A 19383-nucleotide genomic window follows, 5' to 3' on the forward strand; every position below is an offset into this window, starting at 1 on the left:
CTTCTCACTGCGGTGGCTTCGCTTGTTGCGGAGCACGGGCTCTAGGCACGCGGGCTTCAGTAGTTGTGGCTTGCGAGCTCTACAGCGCAGGCTCAGTAGTTGTGGTGCACGGGCTTAGTTGCTGCGCGGCATGTGGGATCTTCCCGGATCAGGGCTCAAACCCGTGTCCCCTGCATTGGCAGGAGGATTTTTTTTTTTTTTTTTTTTTTGCGGTACGCGGGCTCTCACTGTTGTGGCCTCTCCCGTTGCGGAGCACAGGCTCCGGACGCGCAGGCTCAGAGGCCATGGCTCACGGGCCTAGCCGCTCCGCAGCTTGTGGGATCCTCCCGGACCGGGGCACGAACCCGCGTCCCCTGCATCGGCAGGCGGACTCTCAACCACTGCGCCACCAGGGAAGCCCGGCAGGAGGATTCTTAACCACTGTGCTGCCACCAGGGAAGCCCTAATACCTTTATTTAAATCCCTTATTTCTGTTATACCCTAGAATGTGATACATTGACATTGTTTCTTACAGATTTAAAAGGAATAAGTTTTGGGGCTTCCCTGGTGGCGCAGTGGTTGAGAGTCCGCCTGCCGATGCAGGGGACGCGGGTTCGTGCCCCGATCCGGGAAGATCCCACACGCTGCGGAGCGGCTAGGCCCGTGAGCCATGGCCTCTGAGCCTGCGCGTCCGGAGCCTGTGCTCCGCAACAGGAGAGGCCACAACAGTGAGAGGCCTGCGTACTGCAAAAAAAAAAAAGGAATAAGTTTTTGAGGACAGAGAAGGACTTGAAGGAATGGCATGAAGGGGTAGAAGTCAAAGTGCCTGGCATGACAAGGAAGAGGACATTGCCTAGGGTCTGTTGAGGGTGTGGCAGGAGTTGAATCTGAAAAATGTGGTGTCTCTGGGCCTCTAGGCCCTAGGGTGGTTGGACTTGATTCTGTGGGCATCTGGAGGCCATTTCTGGATTTGAGGTGAGCCTGACTCAGTCCACTGTCTCCAATGGGAGCCTTTCTCAAAGCCTCTTACCTCCAGACCAGGCACTGAGGCCTCAGGGTTGGGCAGTGAGCCTGGTTTCACTTGACAGCTGTCGTTCATTCACCAAGGGCCTGACCAGCGCTGGGTGGGACCAGGAGCCAGGCCTCCAAGTCCTCTCTGTATCTTTCTGATGGTTAACTCATTCCTGGGTTTGTCTGTCTGGCTGAAACTCTGAATTTTTGAAATTACTTGGCTGACTGTTAAGTCAAAAGGAATGATTCATTTGTGTTGTAAGCTGTAAGCTATTCATTAGCATTCAAGATAATACCTCACATTTACGTGACACCAAAGTGCTTTCACATAAATTATCTCATTTGATGTGATCTTCAAAACAAGCCCTTGAGGACTTCCCTGGTGGTGCAGTGGTTAAGAATCTGCCTACCAATGCAGGGCACATGGGCTCGAGCCCTGGCCCTGGAAGATCCCACATGCCACAGAGCAACTAAGCCCGTGCACCACAACTACTGAGCTGGTGCTCTAGAGCCTGCTCGCCACAACTACTGAGCCTGCGTGCTGCAACTACTGAAGCCCACGTGCCTAGAGCCTGTGCTCTGCAACAAGAGAAGCCACCTCAATGAGAAGCCCACACACCGCAACGAAGAGTAACCCCCACTCACCACAGCTAGAGAAAGCCCACGTGCAGCAACAAAGACCCATCCCAGCCAAAAATAAATAAATAAGTAAAATATTGGGAAAAAAAGAATATATAAGAATCTATAACTTAAAAAAAAAAAAAAGAAGAGTGTGGGGCTTCCCTGGTGGCGCAGTGGTTAAGAATCTGCCTGCCAATGCAGGGAACACGGGTTCCAGCCCTGGTCCGGGAAGATCCCACATGCTGTGGAGCAGCTAAGCCCGTGTGCCACAACTACTGAGCCTGCACTCTAGAGCCTGTTAGCCACAACTACTGACCCCGTGTGCCACAACTACTGAAGCCCACGCGCCTAGAGCCTGTGCTCCGCAGCAAGAGAAGCCACTGCAGTGAGAAGCCCACACACCGCAACAAAGAGTAGCCCCCGCTCGCCGCAACTAGAGAAAGCCTGCATGCAGCAACGAAGACCCAACGCAGCCAAAAATAAATTAATTAATTAAAAAAAAAAACACAGGAGTGTGAGGTACACAAGGACTATTAGCTCCAATTTATAGATGAGAAGACTGACACTGACAGAGTTTGATTTGCCCAGCATAAGGTGGCTAGTAAGTGCAGAGCGCCTGCCCAAACCTGCATTTTCTACTCCTATTTCAGAGCTGTTTTCCATGACCCACACCTCAGGAGTAACTAGGGTAACAAGAGGTGGGTCTGCGGGCCCCAGAACGCCTTGTGTTCCCATCTGTGACACAGATAGAGATTTGACTCAATAAAGCTGAACGACCTGGGTGAGCTCGAAGGGTATTAAGCTGACCCGGACAACTTGAGGAAGTATGTTAAAATTTGTGTTAAAACTACCACAGTGGAGTTTTCATTTCAGCTAAGGTAGAATTCAAAATACTCTCCATTTTCATAGCTGCTTTCCCTATTTTTGCTGTTCCTGAATACTGTTATTTGGTTATTATTATTTTTCTTTAAATTGACTCACTTCTTTCTACTAATATAATTTGTTTTTAAAGGAAACCAGTGTGTTAAGGGGAAAAAAGAATGAGATGTAGGGAGTACCAGGGCCCAGAGAGAAAGAGTTCTGCACCTGGGCAGAGGAGAGTGGCTTTGGGAGTAGGGACCCAGGTCTCCAGGGGTTAAGAGTGACAGCAGGCTGTGGGGAGAGGTGAGGGGCCGCCAGACCCAGGGTATCTGACAGATCTGAGGGGTGGGAATCTCCAACCTGCTAGAAGAATGCAGGTGAGGATTTTGGAGTCTGAGCATGATGTAAGCCTGCTTAGGGTAAGGGTGGGAGGGAGAGGCGGGGCCTGAGAGAAGGGGGCATCCGAGGAGGAGGAGGGCTGTAGACTGTGCTCCCGGTGGATAGCTGGCTTGGGGAAGTGGGCTGAGAAGGAGGGCAGGGAAGGGGTTGAGGCCCAGGAAGGGATACTGGGAGTGCTAAAGGGGGACCCAGAGGTGAGAGCCCAAGGGGTGCGAGAACCAGAAGGGTGACCTCAGGAATGGGCTGGGGATCCAGATCCTTTAAGGTGCATAGGGGCAACATATGGGGAGAAGCAGCCCAGGCCCTGTGCATGGTCTCAGTTGGTTCAGGCTGCACAGGTCACTGTCCTGAGTCTGGACTGTGGGCCGTGGTTAGCAGACTACAAGAGATGTTGGTGTGAGGTCCGGGTGTCCCCAGCATCTCGCTACCACCAGCAGGCCCACGTTTTGGGAATGTTGAACTAAGGGTGCTGGTCTGAGGGGTGGCTGGCACCCTGCTTGCTCAGAGCCTTTGGAGCAGTCCGGTTTCTGCAGGAATTTGGGAATTTCTATGTAGTGCTGTTGCAGTGTGGACCACAGGCTGTAAGGAATGAAAGTGGCCAATCTTTTAGGCAGAGGGGACTTCCAGGTAAGTGCCTAGAGCTCTGTGGTTTACTTCCTGCCTATGACATCAGGCAGTCACATAACCTCTGGTGTTGTGGCTAGTACAGGGTTGGGGAACTGTCTGCCTCCCCCAGGCTTAGGGAGAAATTACTGCCCAGGCCTAGATTACTGACTGTTCCCATTCCTGGAACTGGGCCTCTAATGGCTTCCCAGCTGATTCACTGGCATGGTTTGTTCACTCAGTACCTGTTGTCACATAGAGTGACCTCCCTGTGTGTCCTCCGTATCTGAGTCTGACCTACGAGTCTGGCTTTTGAGAACTGGGCTTAGTTACTTGTACTGCTTACCTGGCTCCAAGTTTTATTATAAGAAAGGATAGCAGCCTTTTAAAAAATAATGATCTCTTCTATGTAGGGCACCTTTCTTTTAAGTTTAATGATGGCTATTTTATATTTATTGGACCCCTTAGTGCTTGGCTTTTTTGTGTGAGTCAGGCGTTCATTCCTTATAAGAGGTGAAACTGAAGGCAGGTGGATTGTCAGAGGCCCTGTTGTGTGCCTGGTGCCAAGCAGTGGAGATGGCGGGAGACCCAGCTCCAGGCTCCTTTCCCTGCTCTGGGCTCAGGTTGCTGTGAGTGGCGAAACCAGTTATGGAGCCCCGGGAAGGGCTGGGTGGGTGGCTGCTAATTCATGACTCATTATTCCCCTCTGTGATGTGGGCTCTGGGGGGGTAACATTTAGTTCCCACTGCGGTTCTCTTATCAGTCTGCTATAGTGATTTCTTCCCTTTTCCAGGCTTAGTTTCTCAAAAGGAAGTGTTAGCAGGTAGAAGGGGAAATTATGAAATAGTGTGGGAAGGTCTTCTAGGGTTGGTGCAGCACCCACTTCCTTCTGCTCTTCAATAGGCCTGAAGTAATTGATATAGTTGAGGCTTCCTAATTGTGTTTGTTTGACAACAAATGGACGTGCGCCCCTTTCATTCAATAGATATTTACTATGTGCCTACTGAGTACCAGGTGCTGTCCAGTGCACAGTTCTGGCACCTGGGGATAGGCAAAACTCCCTGCCCCCTAAAGCACATTTCCTTTGTTCGTAAGAACCCCCATAATTTCCTGTACCTGTATACCCTCATTTGAGGCACAATCATAACCAGTTTATCTGTTTTTCCAGACCATACCAGAAAAGAAACAGCAGATTATAAGCACTTCCAGAGACAGGCTGGCATCTGGCACAGTCTAGTAGAGGCTGACTGGGGAGGAGATAGAGAAACTATAAAAAGAGTAGAATTTAAGATCATTACCACCTAAGGAAGCGTAGGGAAAGCCTGACTCTGCCCTCAGTAGCATCTGAACATGTACTGTTCAGTAGTTTCTGTTCTGAATGATGATCCTGAGATATGGAAGACAGATTAAATTCAAGTAGTGTCCTAGGATGGGGAAAGGGAGTAATATTTTAGAAAGACATCAGGAGGAAGACTACACTTTTGCAAATTGGAGTTTAAAGTCCTCATGGAGCTTATGTTCATCTGAGATCTCTGTTATTCTGGGGCTGAGCCTTGGAGACAGCCTGGTCCTCTGAAAAACCATGGTCTGGGCAGGGGGTATTGGGTGAGAAGCCCCTCAACTGTTACCTAGCTCTTTTCTGTGAAGTCTCAGGAAATGCAAATGAATGTTTCCAAGTGCTAGGGAAACCTGGGGACTTAGGAGAAACCTATAGGTAAGGAAGGAAAACTGCAAGTGTTAAGACAATTCAGTAGCTTTTGGCACCTTCCAGTGGCTGCTTCAACCTTGCCTAGGTGTCCCAGCACTTGCAGACTCGGTTTCATAGAGGAGCTGCCAACCCAAATGCCTGGGATTAGAAGGTCCTGTCTTTCTCTCACATCATTACATGTAGGGTCCTTCTATTTCTTTGTTCTTCTGAAAGTTCCTCTGCCTTCCTAACTTACCATAGTTAAGAAAAATATTGTTGCATCTTTTTGCCCTGAATCCAGCCTCTTGAGCTGCTAATAAGGTAGAATATTTTGTAATAAACAATATTGACACGGAAGCTTTTCAAGGGCCTGCTGTAGGAGAGTTGTGTTTACATGATGAGAAATTCTTCAGGCACCAGTCACTCCAGGAGGGCTGGGCAAAGCTGGGAGTGCTATTTGTAACACAAAACACCAAACTCCAGGCCAACCGGTTCAAAGTCAGAACTGGCCTTCGAGGCTAAAACCCAGCAGCGGGCCTTGCCCAGGGCAGGCTTAGCAGCTAACCATAGTAATAACTAGTTAATCAGGACAGACACACTTGGCCAGCATTCTTAGGCCAGCTGGGTTTTGGTTCATGGCCACTCTGGAAGATCTCAGGCTACCTACCTGTACCCCCTACACTTTGTGAAAGTAGTTCAGAGCCCCTGGGGGCTAACCAAGGATAGAATTTTAAAACTGCCCCCAGCAGACCTGAAACCAGCCTTGTACACCTCAAGAATTCATACTGGACTCACCTGGGCCCATTGTGGACCCATGTCCATCCCTGGAGTTCCTGTCAGGTTGGCATTGTCCTGGGCTGGTGTCACAGTTTACCTCCCTCCCAGGAGTGGATAAACAAGAGGTTTGGACCTTATATTGAGTGCCTGGTTTTTGTTAGGTACTTCACATGGGTTATTTTCTTTAATCCTCACAACAGCCCTACGTGTAGGGGATACTTCCCATACTTCATAGTTGAAGAACCTAAGGCTGAGTGAGATCCAGTAATTTGCCCAAGGTCACGCAAGTAATATGCGGAAGATTCAAAATTTGAAAACACATGTTAGACTCCAGAGCCTTCTTTCTTTCAGTGAACCATGCTACTTCCTAGCTTAGAATAGATGAAAGAAGCTCAACATCCTTGGTTTTTTGCTTTTTTATTTTTTAAAATAAATTTATTTATTATTTATTTTTGGCTGTGTTGGGTCTTTGTTGCTGCACACGGGCTTTCTCTAGTTGGGGCGAGTGGGGGCTACTCTTCGTTGTGGTGTGCGGGCTCCTCATTGCTGTGGCTTCTCTTGTTGCGGAGCACAGGCTCTAGGTGCTGGGGCTTCAGTAGTTGTGGCTCATGGGCCCTAGAGCACAGGCTCAGTAGTTGTGGTGCACAAGCTTAGTTGCTCCGCGGCATGTGGGATCTTCCCGGACCAGGGCTCGAACCCATGTCCCCTGCATTGGCAGGCGGATTCTTAACCACTGTGCCACCAGGGAAGTCCCCTGTTTTTCTAGATATAATTGACATATAACATATTAGTTTCAGGTATACAACATAATGATTCGATATGTTTGATGTATATATTGTGAAATGATCAGCACAATAAGTCTAAGTAAATTACACCCATCACTGTACATAGTTAAAATTTGTTTTTTCTTGTGATAAGAACTTTTAAGATCTACTCTCTTAGTAACTTTCAAATGAACAGTACAGTATTAACTGTAGTTGCCATGCTGTACATTACATCCCTATGGCTTATTTATTTTATAACTGGGAGTCTGTACATTTTGACATTTTGCTCCCCCCACCCTCCCCCAACTGTCTGCCTCTAGCAACCACCAATCTGTTCTCTGTATCTATGAGTTGTTTCTTGTTTGTTTGTTTTTTAGATTCCACATGTAAATAAGATCATATGATATTTGTCTTTCTCTGTCTGACTCATTTCACTCAGCATAATGCCCTCAAGGTCCATCCATATTGTCTAATGGAAAGATTTCCTTTTTTATGGCTGCATGAGTATATCTATCTATCTGTGTGTGTATGTGTGTGTGTGTGTATGTATATGTATAATCTCACATCTTCTTTATCCATTCATCCATCAGTAGACACTTAGGTTGTTTCCATGTCTTGGCTACTGTAAATAATGCTGCATTGAACATGGGGGTGCATTATATTTTCAAGTTAGTGTTTTCATTTCTTTTGGATAAATACCCAGAAGTGGAATTGCTGGATCATTTGGTAGTTCTATTTTTTATTTTAAAATATTTATTTATTTAGGCCATGGCATGTGGCTTGTGGGATCTTAGTTCTGTGACCAGGGATCCATCCAGGCCGTTGGCAGCGAAGGTTCAGAGTTCTAACCACTGGACTGTCAGGGAATTCCCAGTAGTTCTATTTTTAATTTTTTGAGGAACCTCTATACAGTTTTTCATAGTGGCTCCACTAATAGTGCACGTGAGTTCCCTGTTCTCCACATCCTTACCAACACTTATTCTTGTCTTTTTGATAATAGCTATTCTAACAGGTGTAAGGTAGTATCTTATTGTGGTTTGGATTTGCATTTGCCTGATGGATAGTGACGTTGAGCATCTTTTCATGTACCTGTTGGCCATCTGTATATCTTCTTTGGAAAAATGTCTGTTCAGATCCTCTGCCCATTTATTAATCAGATTGGGTTTTTTGTTGTTTGTTTGTTTGTAGGGTTTTTGTTTTGGGGGTTTTTTGTTTGTTTGTTTGCTATTGAATTGTATGCGTTCTTTATATATTTTGGATATTAACCCCTTATCAGATATATGATTTGCATATATTTTCTCCCATCCCATAGTTTGCCTTTTCATTTTGTTGATGGTTTCCTTTGCTGTGCAGAAGCTTTTTAGTTTGATGTAGTCCCACTTGTTTATTTTTTGCTTTTGTTGCTTTTGCTTTTGCTCTCAAATCCAAAAAAAAAATCATTGCCAGGACCAATGTTAAGGAGTTTACTCCCTACGTTTTCATTTTGGAGTTTTATAATTTCAGGTCTTACATTCAAGTCTTTAATCCATTTTGAGTTAATTTTTGTGTATGGTGTAGGATAGCAATCCAGTTTCATTCTTTTGCATTTGGCAAAATGCAAAATGGGGAATGCAGTTTCCCCAACACCATTGTTTATTTTTTAAAATTTTATTGGGGAAAATTTTTTTATTAGAGTATAGCTGATTTACAATGTTATGTTAGTTTCAGGTGTACAGCAAAGTGATTCAGTTATACATATACATATATTCATTCTTTTTCAGATATTCTTTACCCATATAGGTTATTACAGAATACTGAGTAGAGTTCCCTGTGCTATACAGTAGGTCCTTGTTGGTTATCTATTTTACATACAGCAGTGTGTGTATGTTAATCCCAAGCTCCCAATTTATCCCTCCCCTCCCTGCAACACCATTTATTGAAGAGACTGTTCTTTTCCCATTGCATATTCTTGGCTTCTTTGTCCTTTCCCCATTACATAGTCTTGGCTCCTTTGTTGTAAATTAATTGACTGTATATATGGGTTTATTTCTGGGCTATTCTGTTCCATTGATCAAGGTGTCTGTTTCTATGCCAATACCATACAGTTTTGATTACTGTAACTTTGTAAATAGTTTGAAATCAGGACATGTGATGCCTCTAGCTTTGTTCTTCTTTCTCAAGATTGCTTTGCCTATTTGGGGTCTTTTGTGGGTCCACACAAATTTTAGGATTTTTCTTTTTCCTGTGAAAATGCCATTAGAATTTTGACAGGGATTGCATTGAATCCATAGATTGCTTTGGGTAGTAAAGACATTTAAACAATATTAATTCTTCCACACCATGCACATGGAATATCTTTCCTCTTATTTGGTCTTCTTCAACTTCTTTAATCATTGTCTTTTTGTTTTCAGTGTACAGATCTTTCACCTCCTTGGCTAAATTTATTTTTAGGTATTTTATTCTTTTTGATGAAATTGTAAATGGGATTGTTTTCTTAATTTCTCTTTCTGATAATCCATTGTTAGTGCCTAGAAATGCAAGAGACTTTTGTGTATTGATTTTGTATCCTGCCACTTTACTGAATTCTTTTATTCTAACAGTTTTTTTGGTGGACTCTTTAAGGGTTTTCTATATATATAATATGTCATCTGCAAATAATGACAGTTTTACTTCTTCCTTTTTGATTTGGATGCCTTTTATTTCTTTTCCTTGCCTAATTGCTCTGGCTAGGACTTCCAGTACTATGGTAAATGAAAGAGGGTAGAGTAGGCATCCTTGTCTTGTTCCTGATTCTTAGAGGAAAAGCTTTGAGCTTTTCACCATGGAGCATGATATTAGTTGTGGACTTGTCATATATGGCTTTTATTAAGTTGAAGTATATTCCCTCTATACCCACTTTGTTGAGAGTTTTTATAAATGGATGTTGAATTTTGTCAAATGCCTTTTCTGCATCTCTTGAGATGATTATAAGATGTTTATCTTTCATTTTGTTAATATAGTGTTTCACATTAATTGATTTGTGGATGTTGAACTGTCCTTGCATCCCTAGAATAAATCCCACTTGATCATTGTGTATGATCCTTTAATGTACATATTATTGTTTAATTCTGTTTGCTAATATTTTGTTGACAATTTTTGCATCAGTGTTCATCAGGGGTGTTGGCCTATAATTTTCTTTTCTTGTGGCATCCTTGTCTGGTTTTGGTATTAGGGCAATAATGCTGGCCTTGCAAAGGTAGTTTGGAAATGTGTCCTCCTCTTCTATTCTTTGCAAGAGTGAGAAGGATTAGTATTAATTCTTCTTTATTTTTTTTTAAACTTTTTAAAATTTATTTAAACAAAAATTTTTTTTAATTTTAATTTTTAAATTTTTGGCTGTGTTTGGTCTTCATTGCTGTGCGCGGGCTTTCTTTAGTTGTGGTGAGTGGGGGCTACTCTTCGTTGCAGTGTGTGGGCTTCTCACTGAGGTAGCTTCTCTTGTGGAACACAGGCTCTAGGCACACAGGCTTCAGTAGTTGTGGCATACGGGCTCAGTAGTTGTGGCTCGCGGGCTCTAGAGCACAGGCTCAGTAGTTGTGATGCACAGGCTTAGCTGCTCTGCGGCATGTGGGATCTTCCTGGACCAGAGATTGAACCCATGTCCCCTGCATCGGCAGGCGGATTCTTAACCACTGCGCCACCAGGGAAGTCCCTAATTCTTCTTTAAATGTTTGGTAGAATTCACCAGTGAAGCTGTCTGGTCCTGAACTTTTGTTTATTGGGAGATTTTTATTTACTGATTCAATCTCCTTACTGGCAATTGGTCTGTTCAGATTTTATGTTTCTTCATTATTCAGTCTTGGTAGGTTGTATGTTTCTGTGAATTTATCCATTTCTTCTAGGTTGTCCAATTTTTTGGCATATAATTGTTCAGAGTAGTCTCATGATCCTTTGTATTTCTGTGATATCAGTTATAATGGCTCATCTTTCATTTCTGATTTTATTTATTTGAGTCCTCTCTTTTTTCTTGGGGAGTCTAGCTAAAAGTTCATCTGTCTTGTTATCTTTTCAAAAAAAAACAGATCTTGCTTTCATTGATCTTTCTTTGAACCACTGGTTGTTTGGTAGCATGTTGTTTAATCTCCACATATTTGAATTTTCCAGTTCTCTTCTTGTAATTGATTTCTAGTTTCATGCCATTGTGGTCAGAAAAGATGCTCGATATGATTTCAGTCTTCTTAACTTTATTGACTTGTTTTGTGGCCTAATATGTGATCTGTCCTGAAGAATGTTCCATGTGTGCTTAAGAAGAATGTGTATTCTGTTGCTTTTCTTTTCTTTTAATTTATTTATTTTATTTATTTATTTTTGACTGCATTGGGTCTTTGTTGCTGTGTGCAGGCTTCCTCTAGTTGCGGCGAGTGGGAGCTACTCTTTGTTGTGGTGCATGGGCTTCTCATTGCAGTGGCTTCTCTTGTTGCAGAGCACGGGCTCTAGGCATGCAGGCTTCAGTAGTTGTAGCATGCAGGCTCAGTAGTTTTGGCTCATGCGCTCTAGAGTGCAGGCTCAGTAGTTGTGGCATATGGGCTTAGTTGCTCCGTGGCATGTGGGATCTTCCCGGACCAGGGCTCAAACCTGTGTCCCCTGCATTGGCAGGTGGATTCTTAACCACTATGCCACCAGGGAACCCCATTCTGTTGCTTTTGGGTGGAGTGTTATATATATGTCTGTTAAGTCCATCTGAACTAATGTGTCATTTAGGGCCGATGTTTCCTTATTGATATGCTGTCTGGATGATCTATCCATTGACAAAAGAGGGGTATTAAAATCCTCTACTATCATTGTATTGCCGTCTATTCTTCCCTTTAGGTCTGTTAATATTTGCTTTATATATTTCGGTGCTACTGTGTTGCGTGCATAAATATTTACAAATGTTATATCCTCTTGATGGGTTGACTCCTTTATCATTATGTAATGACCTTCTTTGCCTCTTATTACAGTCTTTGTCTTAAAGCCTATTTTGTCTGATATAAGTATAGCTGCCCCAGCTTTTTTTGGTTTTCATTTGCATGAAATATCTTTTTCCATCCTTCACTTTCAGTCTGTGTGTGTCCTTACATCTGAAGTGAGTCTCTTGTAGGCAGCATATAGATGGGTCTTGGGGTTTGTTTGTTTGTTTTTGGCTGCATCGGATCTTAGCTGTGGCACGCAGGATCTTCATTGAGGCATGCAGGATCTTTCGTTGCAGCGTGCAGCCTTTTTGTTGTAGTGCGTGGGCTTCTCTGTAGTTGTGGCATGTGGATTTTCTCTTCTCTAGTTGTGGCGTGCAGGCTCCAGGGCAGGTGGGCTCTGTAGTTGTGGCACGCAGGCTCTGGTTGAGGCACATAAGCTCAGTAGTTGTGGCACTTGGGCTTAGTTGCCCGGCAGCATGTGAGATCTTAGTTCCCTGACCAGGGATTGAACCTGCATCCCCTGCATTGTAAGGCAGATTCTTTACCACTGGACCACCAGGGAAGTCCCAGCCACTCTGTCTTTTGATTGGAGAATTTAATTATTATTTTTTTAACAGTGTTTTTCTTGATGTGAAAAGTAATACAAGCTCATTGTGAAAAGTAAATGTCAACTATAATCCTTTCTTTCAGGTATATTTTTATATTTTCCTCTGGCGGGGGTGAACTCCCTTCTTGGCCTTCTCTGACACCACCCTGGCAAAGGTTTGGGGTGCTTTGTTACAGCTGGTAAGGGTGGAAGTCTAGACTCCCTATTTGGCCTTTGATGGCATGGGTGGGGTGGTAGCCACAGTTTTTTCTATGGTGTATGGCTAGAGTAGAGCAACTATTGTCTGAAATAACGATTGCATGGTTTTTCATTGAATGAATTTTCAGTATCATAATGAACGCCTCATTATGTCACAATTTCCTCCTTTGTAAAATGAGGATGATAATAATTTCTACCTCATAGGGATGTGTTAAGAGTTAAGTAAGTTACTATAAGTAAAGCACTTCAGACAGCTTGCTGCGTGGTAAGTGCTAGCTACCATTTTTGTCGTTTTTTAATGTAGATGATTTCTGACTTTCTCTTTTATAAATAGTGCTATAAATGAACAGCAATGTTTATAAATACTGTATAAATTTCTAAGTATTTCTTTAGAATAGGCTCTTAGAAGAGGCCTTGCTGAATCAAAGGGTCTGCACTTTTCAAAGCTTCCTGATATATAGTGCCCGATTGCTTTCCAGAATCATTGTGTTGGGAATTCCCTGGTAGTCCAGTGGTAGGGCTCCGTGTTTCTGCTGCAGGGGACATGGGTTCGATCCCTGGGCAGGGAACTAAGATCCCGCAAGCCATGCAGTACAGCCCCCAAAAAAAAGAAAAACCAGGCTTATGGTGTCAATTTACATATTCACCACAAAGCCACCAACGTTAAATACCATCCTTTTTTTCCTTGTTGTCAACTGAGAGGTGAAAAGGGCTTAATTTTTGTGTGTGAGGCTGAAATTTTTTCATGTTTTTTTTTGTTGGTTTGTTGGTTTGTTTTGCGGTACGCGGGCCTCTCACTGTTGTGGCCTTTCCCGCTGTGGAGCACAGGCTGCGGACGCGCAGGCTCAGCGGCCATGGCTCATGGGCCTAGCCACTCTGCAGCATGTGGGATCTTCCCGAACCGGGGCATGAACCCGTGTCCCCTGCATCGGCAGGCGGACTCTCAACCACTGCGCCACCAGGGAAGCCCTCATTTTTTTTTTAACCATGATTTTATTTTGTTTTATTTTAAAATTTTATTTACCTATTATTTATTTATTTATTTAGGCTGCATTGGGTCTTTGTTGCTGTGTGTGGGCTTTCTCTAGTTGCGGCGAGCAGGGGCTACTCTTCATTGTGGTGCATGGGCTTCTAATTGAGGTGGCTTCTCTTGTTGCAGAGCACAGACTCTATAGGCGTGTGGGCTTCAGTAGTTGTGGCACGCAGGCTCAGTAGTTGTGGAGCATAGACTTAGTTGCTCCGCAGCATGTGGGATCTTCCCGGACCCAGGATCGAACTTGTGTCCCCTGCATTGGCAGGCGGATTCTTTTTTTTTTTTTTTTTTTTTTTTTTTGTGGTACGTGGGCCTCTCACTGCTGTGGCCTCTCCCGTCGCGGAGCACAGGCTCCGGACACACAGGCTCAGCAGCCATGGCTCACGGGCCCAGCCACTCCGCGGCATGTGGGATCTTCCCGGACCGGGACACGAACCTGTGTCCCCTGCATCGGCAGGCAGACTCTCAACCACTGCGCCACCAGGGAAGCCCGGCAGGCGGATTCTTAACCACTGCGCCACCAGGGAAGTCCCTCATGTTTTTCTTTTTAATTAATTTTTATTGGAGTATAGTTGTTTTACAATGTTGTGTTAGTTTCTTGCTGTACAGCAAATTGAATCAGTCATACATATACATATATCCACTCTTTTTTAGATTTCCTTCCTATTTAGGTCACCACAGAGCATTGAGTAGAGTTCCCTGTGCTACACAGTAGGTTCTCATTAGTTATCTGTTTTATACGTAGTAGTGTATATATGTCAGTCTCAATCTCCCAATTCATCCCACCCTTCCTTTCCCCACTTGGTAACCATAAGTTTATTCCCTACATCTGTGACTCTATTTCTGCTTTGCAAATAAATTCATCTCTACCATTTTTCTAGATTCCACATACAAGTGATGTTATACGATATTTGTTTTTCTCTTTCTGACTTACTTCAGTATATATGACAATCTCTAGGTCCATCCACATCTCTGCAAATGGCACTATTTCATTCCTTTTATGGCTGAGTAATATTCCATTGTATATATGTACCACATCTTCTTTAGCTGTTCCTCTGTTGATGCACATTTAGGTTGCTTCTGTGTCCTGGCTATTGTAAATAGTGCTGCAGTGAACATCGGGGTGCATGCATCCTTTCGAATTATGGTTTTCTCTGGATATATGCCTAGGAGTGGGATTGCTGGGTCATGTGGTAGCTCTATTTTTAGTTTTTTAAGGAGCCTCCATATTGTTCTTCATAGTGGTTGTACCAATTTACATTCCCACCAACAGTGTAGGAGGGTTCCCTTTTCTCCACACCCTCTCCAGTATTTATTGTTTGTAGATTTTTTTATAATGGCCATTTTGACCAATGTGAGGTGATACCTCATTGTAGTTTTGATTTGCATTTCTCTAATAACTAGTGATGCTGAGCATTTTTTCATGTGTTTGTTGGCTGTCTGTATGTCTTCTTTGGAGAAATGTCTATTTAGGTCTTCTGCCCGTTTTTTGACTGGGTCATTTGTTTTTTTGATATTGAGCTGCATGAGCTGTTTGTATATTTTGGAGATTAGTCCCATGTCAGTTGCTTCGTTTGCAAATATTTTCTCCCATTCTGAGGGTTTTCTTTTCATTTTGTTTATTGTTTCCTTTGCTGTGCACATTTTTCATGTTATTAACCATTTATATTCTATGAATTGTTTCTTCATGTTCCTTCTGTTTTCTTGTAGTTTGTCTTTTTCTTGCTTGTCTTTTTCTGCATGATTTCTTTGCATAGTGAAGACTGTGTTGTGTGTCATATTAAATGCAGATACTTCTCTCTTATCATTTCCCTCATCTTTTAATTTTGTCTATGATTTTTTACTTAGAGAAATTAAAATTTTTTATTTGTAAATCCATTCATTTTGTGTAAGTATGCATGTGTGTGTGCATGCATGTGTGATTCCTTCCCTTGTTTTAATGCTTAGGAATTTCTTCCCCATCCTAAAAGAAGATTAAAAGTCCCATCATTTTCTTTCTTTAGGTTCTTTTAGTTTCTTTTTTTGTATTTAGTTTTTTTATCTCTCTGGAATTATTTTGGTATATGGTTTGAGATGAAGAGCCAAAACCTTTTTTTTCCACTCAGTGTATTGGATTTTAGTAATACTTTTTACTATACATTGAATTTTTACATTTATTACTATTTGTTTTTTGGCCATGCTTATATGTTCCATTAATCTTGCCTTTGTGCTTTACGATAAACTTTGATTAGCTCACAGAGAACTTTGAGGTTCAAGTTCTTTGGGCTTGGAGACCCCAAATGCCTCCTCAGTCATTCATCCTGGTTCATTACTTTTGAACTCAGAAGGCTCTCCACATCTGGCCCTGCTCATAGGCACTGTGGGGCTTTCCCTTCTAATTGTTCTACTCTCTGTTTTATGAATCACACATACCTTATGAATCACGTTAACTTTCTTGTGCTTTCAGTGTCATACCTGAGTTAACTTTAATCTTTTTCTCCTCTTCTCGGCCCAGTTTGCATTTCTTTGCCTACACGTATGCTCTCATTCCCTAGCATTTCTTTACCCCAAGTTTGTGCGTTAACTTGTTGGTATGAATTTATTCTTTTCCTGGTTTTCTTCTATTACTTTTCTTTGGTTGAATTTTTTTTTTAATTAACCAAAATATTCTTTGACAAAAACATTATTTTTATTCCCATGTTTTATTGCAACCATGTCTCTCCTTTTTCATGTCTTTTTCTGTTCTCAGTACTTATTCCTCAGTAAAGGAAAACATATTTCTTCTCTAAGCTTGTCTGGGGCTTGAAGAGAAGTTGGGCTCTTCCACATCCTCTGTCTTGAATGCCCTTTCTGGCCCTGCTTGGAGAACTGTTACTCACCTTTCAGATCCAGCTCAGATATTGCCTCCTCTGTGAGGCCCTCAGGGCTAAAATTAGCCACTGTTTTCTCTTCGTTTCCATTCTTAGGGCCGTCTCTTACAGGCATCTTACAACCTCAGTGTAATTCATTGTTTTCATAGCCATCTTCCTTGCTAAGCAGTGTCCTTTCTCTTCGGTGTCAGGGAAATTCCTGATTTTCCTCTGTATCCCTGGCTCCAGCTCAGCCCCTCCATATCCTAGCTGCTCCATGAGTGGACCTGGGAGGTGGGGTAGCTTCGGTGCTGTACTGAAGGGCTCTCGGAGAGCTCCCCTCCTACCCTCCTACCCTTAAATATTCCTCTCTAAAAATGAATACCAGCCTGACCTTGACCTTCTGGCCTCACCTCTCCCCCTACTCATGAGACTGGTAAATTTTTCCAATAGGTTCTTGAAACACAGAATGTTCAACCCCTTACACCTTTAAAGGGTGATTTGGAAATGGAGGCCCAGTCAGGCCTTGAGGAAATAGGGGTCCAGGATACATCAAGTTGATTGGGGCAGTTGTGTTTGGTTGTAGATGTTGGGAGTGTGGGAGGCTGGAGGGGTGGGGGTAAGATGGGGGTCCACCCAGACAGGGAGTGAGGTGACCTAGGTCCAGTTGTACTATTGCTTTAAATAAAGTCTGATGAGACTGTTAAAGACATATGTCAAAGGAACACATTCTGGAAAGAGAATTGAGAAGGAAGCAAATTAATATATGTAGAGTATTTCCCATTATTATATAATTAGTTTTTTGTTTGAACAGTTTTGTTTTCCTGTTTAAGTGAAAAAAAACACACCAATCTTCTGATATAGAACATCTAAAACGAATTATAAAACACAAAACAAGGGCTTCCCCGGTGGCGCAGTGGTTGAGAGTCCGCCTGCCGATGCAGGGGACGTGGGTTTGTGCCCCGGTCCGGGAAGATCCCGCGTGCCGCGGAGCGGCTGGGCCCGTGAGCCATGGCCGCTGAGCCTGTGCGTTCGGAGCCTGTGCTCCGCAATGAGAGAGGCCACAGCAGTGAGAGGCCCGCATACCCCCCAAAAAACAAAAAAACCCACAAAACAATATTTAATATCATTCCTTTAGAATAAAAATCTGTAAAGTATTCTTTAAAAAAAGAAAAGAAAATGAAGAATGTACTACTACCCAGCACCCCCCATGCTTCTTTTATTTTTCTTTCGTGCTATTCCTTCTTAGCTCCTCTCTCCCTTTTACTGTCCCTCTTAGGTTTACAAAAAAGAACATGTAACTCTTTAAAAGAGCCCCATGATATAAAAGAAACCATCTTCCACAAAATCCTCCAATATCAGTAGTGCATGCCTGCTAATCCTGGTCCTGGGGAAGCTCATTCCGAGGGCGGTGTTACAAATTGAGGCAATAGACGCCCTCTTCTCCCTTCCTCTTCCTCTCAACCAGTTCAGAGAAAGGGCCTGGGATCAGAGAGAGAGAGAGGTGGGGGTGGAGAGGCAGAAACAAGACCCCAAAGACCCCAAAATAAGACCCCAAATCATTTGTTGGAATGATCAAGGGGGAAGGTTTAGAAGGACACCCACCATCCAGTTAACACTGGAACCTTGGAGAGAGGGCTGGGGAAATGGGGAAAGAACATTAGCTTTTTAGCTCTCTCTTTATATATTCTTTGTATTGTTTTACTTTTTTTTTTTTTTTTTTGCGGTACGTGGGCCTCTCACTGTTGTGGCCTCTCCCGTTGCGGAGCACAGGCTCCGGACGCGCAGGCTCAGCGGCCATGGCTCATGGGCCCAGCCGCTCCGCGGCACGTGGAATCTTCCTGGACCGGGGCACGAACCCGTGTCCCCTGCATAGGCAGGCGCACTCTCAACCACTGCGCCACCAGGGAAGCCCTGTTTTACTTTTTGAAGAAACAAATAAAGGACCCTTAAATGTAAAGAATATATAATAAAGGCTTGGTTTAAAATAAAAAGAAATAAGGCCCTGGGCATAATGGAGAAAGGAAAAGAAAGTGTAAAAGGGAGAAAAGATGAATGATAAGGTGCCTAAAGAGTAAAGATGACATTCCAAGTGTGAGACTGTATATAAAACTATCACCTCCCCTTCCCTTATTATTATTTTTTAATAGTGAAAAAAGCTAGATTTTGTTATTGTTGTCATTTCTTTTTAATGGTGAAGACCTAATTTGGGGTGGGAGGTGAACATAGGTGGGCAGTTGGGAAGGCTGGGGAGCAGGGAAGCACATCTATACCCACTCTGCTCAAAGCCTGTCCTGGGAGTGGTTTCTGCTTCCTCAGGCTCAGCCAGGAGAGCTAGATGGGCTTGATTGCCCTGGCAGGTGAAGGTGTGGTTCTAGCCGTGGCCCAGCAGGTGGCAGCACACCCCAGAGGTCCTGGGCTAGGTGGCTCCTGGCCCTCCTTAGCTCTGGAGGTGGGAGTGGAGTTAGGCACCTTCCCGCAGGCCCTTCCCTGGGGGTGCTGGCTGCTTGCCTCCGAAGCCCCTTATTTAGCACACTTTGGATAGAAGTGTTTATTGGTTCCCTCTCGGAAGCCTGGGAAGCCAGTCTTCTTAGCTACTGGTAGAGGTTCTGGTCTAGAGGCTCCTCCTCCCAGGAGGTTTGAGCAGTAGGTAAGGTGTGCAGGCAGAACTGAGAGCAAGGCCTCAGGAAGCAGAGGGTAGCTTCTGGGATTTTGTGCTCTGCCTTCCCTTATGTGTGGGGAATATATAAAAGAGAATCTTGGTGGCTATGTTTGCTTATTTTTACTAATATAAGAAATAAAACATTTTCTTTTTAATACAGAGAGGTGCAAAAATAAAAGCTAAAAAAGTACCATAGCCTCGCCACCAAGATAACCCCTGTTATCAATAAAAAAGATAATAAAGTAAGACTTGTTTAAGGTTTGAAAATTTGAACTACAGAAAAGTATAAAATGAGAAGTAAATGTTTCCTTCTCCTCCACTTTCAGCTTCTTTCCAAAGGAAAGCACAAGTTTCATATGATTGCTTTGAGGAAAGAAGAGAAAACAAGGGCTGTGCACATGCCTGAGTGTCTCTAACTATTTACATTTCTTTTATTTTCTTGT

The 19383-nt window shown here is 43.4% G+C and overlaps 1 protein-coding gene across 1 annotated transcript in view; it reads left to right on the top strand.

The window, feature by feature from the left end:
* Positions 1 to 19383, top strand: part of DNAJC17 (DnaJ heat shock protein family (Hsp40) member C17) — a gene marked incomplete at its 5' end in the record, with an annotated part of 38835 nt that overhangs the window by 8071 nt on the left and 11381 nt on the right. The window lies entirely within an intron of this gene.

The sequence above is a fragment of the Hyperoodon ampullatus genome (genome assembly GCF_949752795.1).
Source record: "Hyperoodon ampullatus genome assembly, chromosome: 3".
Classification (NCBI taxonomy): Eukaryota; Metazoa; Chordata; class Mammalia; order Artiodactyla; family Ziphiidae; genus Hyperoodon; species Hyperoodon ampullatus.